An 11,831-nucleotide genomic window follows, 5' to 3' on the forward strand; every position below is an offset into this window, starting at 1 on the left:
GGGTGTAGCTCTGAGTTCTGGTCTTTCTCTCCTTGGTGCTTATTCCAGAAAGTCTCAGCCTTGAATTTCTCACCCACCATCTCTCAACCACCCTCAGCATTAGGGCTCCATGTCTGCCCCTCCTGGTCTTGAGCAACTTGATCAAAGGCCTTGGTTCTTACCCAGGCCTTGGAGACAGATAGCTTTCAGACAAGCTTCAGCTTGTGTGTACTTAGCCCTGGGCTGTTCCTGCTCCATGATCTGGGGTGAACGTGGGAGGGCATAGGCTGAGAAGAGATGAGGTCCTAGGGCTCTGGAGAAAGAGAGGAATTTCTCCAGAATGGCCAGTGGGTCATACAAGTTATGATCAAAGAAGCTACAAGCCAGAGAAGCAGGACCAAGCCTCAGCTCTGAGATTCAGTCCTAGACTGTTAGTTTTATAAGAAATGTTTATTGAGTAGATGCTCTGTACCAGGGGCCATGTGCTGAGAAGAGTGATGAGCAAACCAGATTGACATCCCTGCCCTCTGGTTTACGTTCAAGTGGACTGCAACAAGAGATTGAGCAGGAAGGGAAGGCAGGAGGTCCTGTACTGGAAGGATTAGAAATGAATTGGGGGCCGGCCCCATGGCTTAGCGGTTAAGTGCGTGCGCTCTGCTACTGGCGACCTGGGTTCGGATCCCGGGCGCGCCCGACACACGGCTTCTCCGGCCATGCTGAGGCCACGTCCCACATACAGCAACTAGAAGGATGTGCAACTATGACATACAACTATCTACTGGGGCTTTGGGGGAAAAAAATAAATAAAATAAAATTAAAAAAAAAAAAAGAAATGAATTGGGAAGTGGACTGCTCTGGGACAGGACAAATGATTCAAGACAGAGGCTGAGCAGTGCCTCGTGCTGTGGGCATGTTTCCATGGAGGACCAGCATCAGGCCATTAGGGTGGAGTTTAAGTCCCCTGTGAAGACTAGATAGTGGCTATGGAAGATCTCAATGGGAGCATATCAACCAGTCTTCTGTATGCTTCCAGTTAAGGGGATGGAATTAATAAAATCTTTAGCAAATCCAGTGGAGATGGAATTAATAAAATCTTCACCTAAACAACATCTTCCCATGAGATATGAAGAAAAAGGAGACATATAAATAGAAAGAGAAGAGGTGGAAAGAAAGGCTGATACTGGCCTCCTGGCCACCATTGCACAAAGACCAGTGTCCCCAGGCGTGGCTGAGCAGGGCTTCTCCCTGGGTGCCTGGGGAATGACCACCCACACAAAGGACTGTCCTCTCAGTTGCCACCCGGCATGAAAGCCAAGTGTGGCTTCCTGGGGCCTCACATGTGGGTGTCTGTGTTGGGGTGTCTGTGACACTCCAGGTGCTGGCTTCTGGCAGTGGTCAGCATGGGAAGCATCCATCACAGATTGGCGTGCAGAGTGACTGGGAGGAGGGAGTCCCCAAGTGGGCTCTCTTGATCGTCATTTTACAGAGCTCCCTGCAGCCCAGCAGCCCCTACTGTACTCTGAACGAAGAGCTGCTGACTGTGTGTCTGGTCTGGACTCCCTAGGAAGGAGTGGTAGCAACACCTACTAGCCGGCTGCAGCCACAAGCAGGCTGCCGTAGGCAACAGCCAGCTGGAAGGATGCGTTAGCCTGATGAGCCAATCTCCAGGGAAGCCCTCTCCTCCCTGTAGAACCTTCTAGCCTTTTACAAAAACGCCTAATTCAGGTTACCTGAACCAATCATTAGCTTCAATCAGAAGTATGCGATAGGGCCGGCCCCGTGGCTTAGCGGTTAAGTGCGCGTGCTCCGCTGCTGGCGGCCCGGGTTCGATCCCGGGCGCGCACCAACGCACCGCTTATCCGGCCATGCTGAGGCCGCATCCCACATACAGCAACTAGAAGGATGTGCAACTATGACATACAACTATCTACTGGGGGCTTTGGGGGGGAAAAAAAAAGGAGGAGGATAGATAATAGATGTTAGCTCAGAGCTGGCCTTCCTCAGCAAAAAAGAGGAGGATTCAGCAGGATGTTAGCTCAGGGCTGATCTTCCTCACCAAAAAAAAAAAGAAGTATGCAATACACACAATCACACACACACAGACAGAGCTTTGGGGTTCATCGTTGGCCGCGTATTTTTGCAGACTGTTAATTGACATTACCATATGTGCACCCATCTAACAACCAGATAATTCCCTTCCTAAGACATTCTGTGAAGAGCAGGATTCTGGTTTGGCTCTTTGCTCTTAAAAGTCAACTCCAGCCAAGAGGATGCTCTTCTCGTCCTGCTGCAAGCCAAGAATGTTTTCCCACTTTGGAGCCCTCATGTTTTGTTCTTTTCCATCAATACTGCCTTATGAGATTATTTCCTTCTAAATGACCCACAGACAGGCTGTGTTTTTGGGAGGTACATGTGTGTGTGTGTGTGTGTGTGTGTGTGTGTGTGTGTGTGTTGTAAGCCGGCATTCTGGAACTAAGGAGAATTAAGTATTGAGGCACAAACGGTTTCATTACATAGCTGCACTTGGTATTGGTCACCTCCCCCCCACTCCCCAGGCCTTTAATTGTGCATATTTTAATCAAAACAGCACTTCTGGTCCATATGCATAAAATTTAACTTTGGCTCATTTAGCGAGGTCCTAAGCTGGGGAAATTTTAGCTCTGGAGAAGGCGTTTGGTTTTTTTTTTTTTTTTTTTTTTTTTTTTGTGAGGAGATCGGCCCTGAGCTAACATCCGCCAATCCTCCTCCTTTTTTGCTGAGGAAGACGGCCCTGGGCTAACATCCGTGCCCATCCTCCTCCACTTTATATGGGACGCCGCCACAGCATGGCTTACCAAGCAGTGCGTCGGTGCGCGCCCGGGATCCAAACCAGCGAACCCCGGGCCGCCGCAGCGGAGCGCGCGCACTTAACCGCTTGCGCCACCGGGCCGGCCCTGGTTTTTTTTAATTAAAAACTTTTTGAGATTCAAATGCTGTTGTAAGAAATAAAACAGAGAGATCCTCTGCCTGGTTAACCCAGTTTCCCACAATGATAACATCTTGCAAAACCACAGAAAATTATCATAACCAGGATATTGATGATGGTACAATCGAGATAGGGAACAGTTCCGTCACCACAATGACCCCACCCCGACCCAGCTCCCTCCCTAGCCCCTGGCAACTGCTACTTTGTTCTCCAGTTCTATAATTTGGGGATCAGTCCAGTCTTGGCAAAGTTGACTTTATTCCTCACTAGTGTCCTAAGCCCTCTGCCATTTGGACAGGTATAAAGTTAAGCTGTTCTCCGGGATCTTCGCAGTCAGCATTGTGCTGTGGTGGCTGATAGTGCTGGTTCTACAGGCAGAACCCCACCTATAGGAATTACTAGCCGTGTGACCTAAGACAAGTTACTTAACCTTCAGACGCAAAATGAGGATGATAATGATGGGATTCAGAGAGTTGTTGAGGAATTAACTGAATGAATAGATTCAGCTACTAAGGACAGTGCTTCTCAAGTCAGGACAGGACAGTGAATGAATAGATTCAGCTGCTCAGGACAGTGCTTCAATGTCACATGAATTGCTTGTGTCCCGTTAAAATGCAGCTTCTGATTCAGCTGGTGGGGACTGAGAGGCTGCATCCCTAATAAGCTCCCGGGTGATGCTGATGCTGCTGGTCCACCGCCCATGGTTTGTAGCAAGGACTCAGAAGTGTGCTTGATACAGAAAAAGCACTCAAGAATTGTTGGCCATGTTTTTTCAGTGTGAGTCTGAGCTATGTTGGATAGAACCCGGAGCAGGGAGCCTGAGCTTCAAGGTTCAGAGCCTGGAATGCCCCTAGCTTTGCCAGTCCCAGGGCCGGACTGGACCGCAAGAATGAGGCTGATGGTCAGCCTTGACTGAAATGTGTGAGAGAGTGTGCATGTGCCCCTGGTCCCGAATGCCTGTCCCCGTGCTGTTTCCTATAGGAAGAGGCACACCCCAGGAGTCACTTTGCTCCCTCACTAGCTTCTCATGCCTCCAGAAATGCAGCTCCTGCAGGCTGCCTCCCTTCTTCACCTGGGCAGGCAGACAGGGTGTGAGAGAAGCAAGACTACCTTTGCCCAGGTAGCTGTGAGCAGCTCTAAACTGCCAAAGGTTGACTTGCCCTTAATACATCAGGGATAATAATGGGGATGATAGCTGTTGCTTAGGAATGGCCCTACAATGTGTCCTCCTGGAGTCTCCAGGCCTCAGGTGGCCATGGTTACCAGTCCTGAGCTGGCAGCCTTGGGGAAGATGAGCAGGCTGGGATTTTTCTGTCCAAGGAAAGTGGAATGCCGTCTTCTAGACATTAAATCCCACAGCCTGGTTGTAAAAATGCCAACAGCACGAAAGTACATGAAGTTAAAGAGTCACCTTCCTTTCCTTCCCTTCTCTCATGCTCCTCTCAAGGAGTAACCAGTATCAACTGATTGGTGATTGGCGTGTCTCTTCCTGGTACTGTTTCTATAGGCACACAGATATATTTCGTTATAGAAACAATAATGAGTCATATCACACACATCGTCTCACAACTTCACCTAGCCCTTTCCACTTCAGCATAAATCCTGGCCCTTTGTTTCATGTCAGCATGGAGACCTGCCTCATTCTCCTCAACAGCTACATACAACAGTAGGGATATACCACAGTACGTTTAAACCGTGCTCTACTGATGAACGTGTAGTTGCTCTCTGAATTTTTAACTTTACAGGTTGCAATGAACATTCTCTAGGACAGATGCCTGAAGGTGGAATTGCTAGAGCAAAGGGTAAGTAAGTGCGTTTACATTTCTGATAGATGGTGCCCTCCCAAAAGATCGTACCCTCCACTAGTTATCTTCCACTTAGAGTGTGTACGTGTCCATGTGACACGTCCCTGCTATTGTGGGGTTTCATCAAGCTTCTTCATTTTGTCAATCTGCTAGGGAAAACACAATGTCTCGTGCTGGTTTTAAGTTGCATTTCTCTAATCACTAGAAAGGCTGAGCATCCCTTCTGATGTTTATTTGCCATCTGCAGCTCATGAAATGAGGTTTCCAGCAGTCCTCAGGCCACCAGCTCAGCTCACCGCTGAGGAGGCACCACCAAGAACTCTGCCAGAGGAGGTAAGCAGTATTTATTTGTTTAACGTAAAGACTCTGCTGCAGAAGCAGTCGCTGAAGCCCCCAGAGGGCCTGCAGCTCATGTTGGAAGAAGGAAGAAAGCTTCCGTATGACACCAGACTCTTTCTGTTCTGGTAACCGTTAATCGTCATTCTGTGTCTGGGATGATGCAGCTCCAGCCAGCCCGCCTGCGTCCGACACGAGGGCCATTCATGGATCCGCATGGTCCAGTGTGATGAGGCCAGTGGGAGAGCCCTGGGTCTGGGGCCAGCAGACCCAAGTTCGAATCCTGGCTCTTCCTGTGGAGGGCACGAGTGACCTTCCCCTGGCTCTCCTGCCCCTCCTCCTCTTTGCCATCTTGCTGCTTTCAACCTGCCTCACCTCGTCCTTAGGCCTCACTGCACCCTTGGTCTCTGTCTTACCAGCTCCTCCCCCAAACGCTGTGAAGTCTCTTCTCCTCTGCCCTTGAAGCGAACTCGTCTGGGTGTCCTCCAGTTCCCTCTCTACACATTCTACTTCCTTCCACCAGCACCCACTGTGCAGCTTCAATGTTGGCTCCCAGGAGAGGCAGGAGCTTTCGCCTGGGCCCCAGCTCACATCCCCCTGCCCTTGCAGAATGCCACCTGATGCTTTGTTCCCAGGAACTCCCATGATGTCCACACCTGAATGTGTTTCTCACCAAAGCTTCTCCTCCTGAGTGCTGGGTCTTAGTAAGTGGTGTTGACTAGTCACTTGAGCCAAAGACCTCAAGAGTCAGCCCTTGGGTCCTCCATCTCTGTTGCTAGAAACTTTGCGTTCTCTGCAGAGCTATGGACATGTGATTTTAATGAAACTGCTCTTTGCTGCTTAAATAGGTATCCATGGCAGGCTGGACTGGGACTCAATCCAAAGGACAGGTGCCATGGCAGACTCATCATTCTGACCACCCTGGCTTTGTTATTGATCCAGCATGTCATGTCTGATGCTCTGCAAGAAGGCCCCTGGTGGCCTGCCTACATCTCTCCAGACATGCCCGAATATGTCTGAGTCCCCGTGGTGAGTTTGGACCAATCTGGAATGGATACTCCACTGCAGTGGGAAGTAGGATTATGAATGACTTTTTTTGATATCCAATTTTCTTAAACACTCTTGTTATTCTTTTTTAAAAAAGTATCAGATCCATCCTCAAGTCCTGCTTCCAAGACTTCTGAGCTTTCATTAGCCCTCTCTGCTCCACGTGATGGAATGTGGGCTCTCACTCTCCTCAGGGGCCTACACTTTGAGGTCGCATGGAACCTTTAATAGGTTCTGCTCTATAGGATGGTTATTTGGGTACTTTTCTCTCCCCCTCTAATGTGTATATTCTTTGAAGACACAGAGTGCTTTAAACCCACTGTGGGTGCCGTCACTGCTCAGTGAAACTCCAGCTGTGTGTCTGGACTCCATAAGTACATAACATTACTCATGTGCCATGAACTGGCGACAGAGGTGAACTGTAGGTCACACAAGGTCCTTCCGTGGAACATCTAGGACACTGGGATCTTGTTTTTTTTTCCCCCTGAGGAAGATTGGCCCTGAGCTAACATCTGTTGTCAATCTTCCTCTTTCTCTTTTTTCTCCCCAAATTCTCAGTACGTGGCTGTATATCCTAGTTGTAGGTCCTGCTAGTTGCTCTATGTGGGACACCGCCTCAGCATGGCTTAATGGGCGGTGAGTAGGTCCACGCCCAGGATCAGAGCTGACCAACCCCGGGCCGCTGAAGCGGAGGGCGCGAACTTAACTGCTACGCCACCAGGCCGGTCCTGACTCTGGGATCTTGGACTTGCTTTGTCATCATTTCATTGGGACCCTGGCCAGCTCTTATGACTCCTCCATCTCAGTGTCCCATCTATAAAATGCGGGAAACAGCCCCTACTCTAGGGATCTGGCGAGACTCTATATTTAAGTGCACTGAACCATGGAGAGCAAAACTTCTCCATTTATTAGAGGGCTATTTTCAGTAATCTGTGCATTTTAGACCAGGAAATAGTGGTGTGGTTTTTCAGCAAAATACCCCAGTGATCGCCTGTCTTCAGATATCTTTCACATAAAGAGCTTATGTTCAGGAAGAACTCAGCAGGTTGAAAGTGAGGATTGAAATCCAATTCCAGTCACTCCTGGCCTAGATCCCTCTGCTCCCCAGATGTTTTCCTGTAGTCTTGGAGAACTTCTGGAAGTGGGGACCAACTTACAGCCACGGCCGAAAACTGGGGTCCTTACTTTGGGACATGAAGGCTCTGGGAAGATTTAGGAAAAGCTTTGATTTCTAGTAGAAGCCTGTTGTTTAGGAAATCAGAGCGAGTTTGGGGGCAGGAGCCTTCATGGTTCAGGAGCCCAGCTGAGAGTGGTGAGGGATCTGGGGATTGTAGGTGCTGCTTATTAGGAAAAGGAAAGCTCTTCCGCTTGTTCCACCTTGCTGAATTTGGAGGACTGAGGGTACAGAGGGTGCTGACCAGCGTGAAGGGAGGAAGGAGTTTGGTGGGAAGAATAGCTCTAACAATGTCTTGCTTATCCAGAATTATGGGAATAAGATTTACCATGAATGCAATTCCCAGAATGTAGAATATCAGCCCTGAGAGCAGATTTTGAAAAAGTATAATCATTAGGGAAGGAAATCTTTCTAATGGGTGTTGCACCTTGTCTGCCTCCTTCAAAGGAGTACATGGAGCAGCATTTTGCTTCTTCCGTATTTCGGCTTTGTGCCCATCACCTGCACCCTGACCTTTAGTTCGTCTCATTGGTTCTGAAACATGCCCCATGCTTTTCCATCTCGGAGCCTCAGTGGCCTTGTCTCCACGTGTCTGCATCCTATGTGTCTTCAGCTCTGTATCCTCCTAAAAGCACTGTTTGGCGTCTAGCACTCAGAGTAAGTGCCAAGTAAACATCTTAGAATGAGTGACTGAGGGCCATAAAAAGCCCTGTCATTTTAAAGTTCTGTCCAGTTGGCAAAGCACATTTATTGTCTTTTTTGAAACAGTAATGTCCTCAGGGGCATCCATGAGGGGAAGTCCTGTTCATTGTTTCCCTCACTCTACAGACATTGCATCACCTCCTTCTTTGTCCTAATGTGATGCCAGGCACCAGAAAGCAGAGAGACGAGTCAAACCTTGTCCCTTCCCACCAGGAGCTCACGATCTAAAATTAAGATCAAGAAAGTGGACACGATTCAATTTGGCAAGTGCTCTGCTGAGGCCTGTCCGACATGCCGTGGAGCATGGAGAAGAGGGTGGCTCCCCTATATTTAATGGCCTAAGACAAAGGTATTTTTAAAATTCTCTTTGATTTCCATCATTCTTCTCTCTTTCCTGTCACTTCTTGATATACTTGGTACACCTACTTCTTACCATTTCTCCTTCCATCTTCTAAGCTGCTGTTTCTAATCTACTCTTTTCTAGGAAATGGTTGAACTTTCATCCTTTCTTTACAGCAGTGGGTTTCAACTCTGCCTGGCTGTGCATTACAGGCACCCGGGCATCTACTTAATCCCCATGCTGCCTCCCAAGCTCCGATATTCTGAACTAATGAGTCAGAGGAGGTCCAAGACTCCCAGCTGATGCTGATACGCAGCTGGAGTTTAGAACTGTTTTATGGGCAATCTAAATCTATAGATTCTGACAAGGTTTGAGGATGGCCCTAGTCTCACTTGTGGAATTGAGTGCATGGACTTGGTGACAGCTCCTTCCTAAGCACAGAACCTATTTTTAAATCTCTGGGGTGTGAAGACACAGTCCTGGCCCCTCTGCAGGTTGTAGCGGCCAGTGGAAGAGTCAAACAGTGGAGCGGCCCAGGGCCAAGAAGTGGCCCCGTCCACACTCCAAGATGTCTTAACACCTCGTGAGCAGTCATGATGGGGGTGGAGGTAATTCCTAGTCAGGTGTTTAAAATCTCAGCTAATCAATATTGATGTTAACAAGGGGCCAGAGATTTTATCATAATGGCCAAATCATCAAAACTCGGGGAGAGAAGCTTCAAGACTTATGGTTTGGAAACTGAATATGAGCTATTTATACACCCAGAAACATTAAACGTAACCCGACATCTGTAAAATCTATCTAGGAGGGCAAAGTTACCAAAGTAGTGATGATCTTTACCTTCTGATTTCTGAAATGTCTTCTCTGGAAAATCAGCCTAGTCAGACTCTGGCCACATCCAGTTGTCAGTGATGGGAGTCCCCAGAGCAGCTGCCTGGTGCCATTTGGCACCCTCATATCAGATTATGTCAGTCACTTGGCAAACATTTATCGAGCACCTACTATGGGCCTGGCATACAGGAACACACACTTGGATAAACACAGATGTTGTTCTTGAGGCATTTGCTGTACAAATGCATTTTCTCATGTACGAAGAGTGAAATCATGACCCGGGAGGTGACTCACAGCTGCCTGGTCCAGCCCATGGGCTCACAGAGCAGCAAACAAGAGCTGAAGAAGTCAACGAGGCAGGAAGCGCTTTAGGGCTCTGCTCCCTACGCCGGAAACACAGGGTGATTGGCACGCCGCTCTTGCTTTCACCCAGGAATAGGAAATGCGAAGATTACACAAAGCAATTTAATGCAACAGGTACATAATGAGCATCAGCTCTGTGAGAGGGGAGGCAGAGAGGAAACACACGTGGTCTGTGGCCTCAAGGAAGTCGCAGCTCAGTGACTGAGGGAAGACAAGTGCTTGGGTTATCCTAATACAATAATAATAATTCAATATAATTCTAATTCAATATAGTAACGGTAATAATAATGGCAGCTACCCTTTGGTGACCGCTCGCTGTGGGCCAGGCACAGTGCTAAATTCTTGTCATACACACATATCACACCCGTTCTGTGATGTCCATGCACTGTCATTGTCATTTTACCTTTGAGAAAACTGAGGCTGTGACAGGATCACACAACCTGTATGGAACCTTCCTGAGATCCAAATCCAGGTCTACCTTCTCCACAGCCTGACCACTCACTGCTGCCGTGCATCCTAAGAAGAGGGGCATAAAGCAGATTCTCCGGGGGCTGGAGCGGGGAAAGGACACTTCTGGATAGGAGCTGGATTGGGTTCTCCTAGGGGCAGACCCTAAGACGGGGATTTAAGCACAAGTAGTTTGTGGGGAGGTGATCTAGGAACACTGACAGGGAGTAGGGATGCAAGACAGAGAAAGGAAGGGAAGGACACCAAATAAGGGGACATAATGGAGAAGTTCCCCCTTGGGCAACTGGATGTCAGTCCCATCGGGGCACTCAGTGAGCTGATGCAGACCACGCCTCAGAGTTGTCCTCCCTGAGTGGTGAAGTAGGGATATTGATTCCCATGCCACCGCCTGTCATTAGTTGAGGGCTGCTTGTAGGGGCCTGAACTCTCAGGTACTCTGGCTGCTAGCAGAAAAGGCGGCCAGCAGGGAGCCTGGGAGTTCTCAGTGAACAGCCTCCTGCATGGAGGTGCATGCATGGCTCTAGGCCTGTCTCTGGCTGTGGCCCCTGGAGGCCCAGGGAGGAAGGAGGACAACATAAGTCCTCACCCTCACCTACGCTGGGGAGGCAGCATGTTGTGCTTGAGCCTGGAGACCCACACCACTAACTCCTCTTCAGAATTAGAGGTCCTGGGGCTTCACAGGGGCGAGTTCAAGTCCAGCAGAGAGGAACTTCCAATCCGTAAATAGGCATGGGTACTCTGCAAACTTTCCCTTGATGACCAGCATGATATCCCAGCAATTCAGAGATCAACGATCTGGGAGTTTGTTAGTAACCAGTGTAGAAGCCTTTGTAGACAAGCTTTACAAGCAGTGCTGGATTTCAGGGCAGTGGGCCTGGATCTGAGTGTCGGCTTTGGTCATATCAACAGGGCCCGCCTTTCTGGATTCTTGATTGGCTAACCTGCAGCATCCCATCTCACCCAGCGCAGACCTGGGATGCTGTCTGGGGAACACGGGACAAACGACCCGGTGTGTGAGCTCTTCCGAAGTTCGTGAATAGAACTGCTGCCAGGAGGCCTCCCTGAGCTGTGTCCCAGGTGTCCCCCTGCAGTCCTCTCCAGGGATGGATGCAGAGCGGTGCAGAGGAGCTTGGGCTTGGGAGCCAGGGGCCGGGATGGAGTCCTGCTCTGCTGTTTACTGGCTGTATTCCTCTAGGCAGATCACTTAGTCGTTCTGAGCCTCAGTTCCCCCATTCGTAGGATGGAGATAAAAATACTCAATCCTTCTTAGTGTTGTTGTGAGCAGTCAGTCAGATAGTGCATTCACAATGCTTTGCATGGTGCGCTGTACAAAGCGAGGACTGAGGAAATATTAGCTTCTTATTAACACTTTGCTCCAACAGGGATCCCACTCCGTGGGGGCAGGAGGGAGCACTCCGGTGCTTTGTGAGCCGCCTGGAAGAAGTCCTGACGTCATGGGAGCAGATGTTCTTTGCCGGTCTCTGTCTGTAATTGTCAGGCTTTGTTCTCTTCCACAGTTGGATGTATCGGGTTCAAAAGACACATTGTCTCACCCTAATGAATAGATTAATAGCCTCCATCCCCAGATGCAGGAGACTTTATCAGCCTCTTAAAATGTTGATGATGTCTCAGAGAGAGAGCGTTAGGGAGCCACTCCTAAATAAATCATTCATTCTGCCATACCTGAGCCCCACCTTTGGCTGAGGGGTGGGAGCCTGTGGCCGTGGCACAGAGGGCTGGCTTGGAGGTCAGTCAGGGGGCACATGCTGTGGGTGCCCACCAGCTGGCCCCTAACTAACTGTGCAAGGAAAGATGAAAAAC

The 11,831-nt window shown here is 49.2% G+C and overlaps 1 long non-coding RNA gene across 2 annotated transcripts in view; it reads left to right on the forward strand.

Annotated features, from left to right (window-relative positions):
- The window catches only part of LOC131405670 (uncharacterized), a 110,852-nt gene that overhangs the window by 90,108 nt on the left and 8,913 nt on the right, over positions 1-11,831 (forward strand). For both annotated transcript variants that reach the window (XR_009220008.1, XR_009220007.1), the window contains 4 exons: positions 4,690-4,746; positions 4,997-5,082; positions 5,934-6,114; positions 8,135-8,357. This is a non-coding gene — a long non-coding RNA (uncharacterized LOC131405670). The remainder of the gene's footprint in view (positions 1-4,689; positions 4,747-4,996; positions 5,083-5,933; positions 6,115-8,134; positions 8,358-11,831) is intronic.

Source organism: Diceros bicornis, chromosome 1, assembly GCF_020826845.1.
Source record: "Diceros bicornis minor isolate mBicDic1 chromosome 1, mDicBic1.mat.cur, whole genome shotgun sequence".
NCBI lineage: Eukaryota > Metazoa > Chordata > Mammalia > Perissodactyla > Rhinocerotidae > Diceros > Diceros bicornis.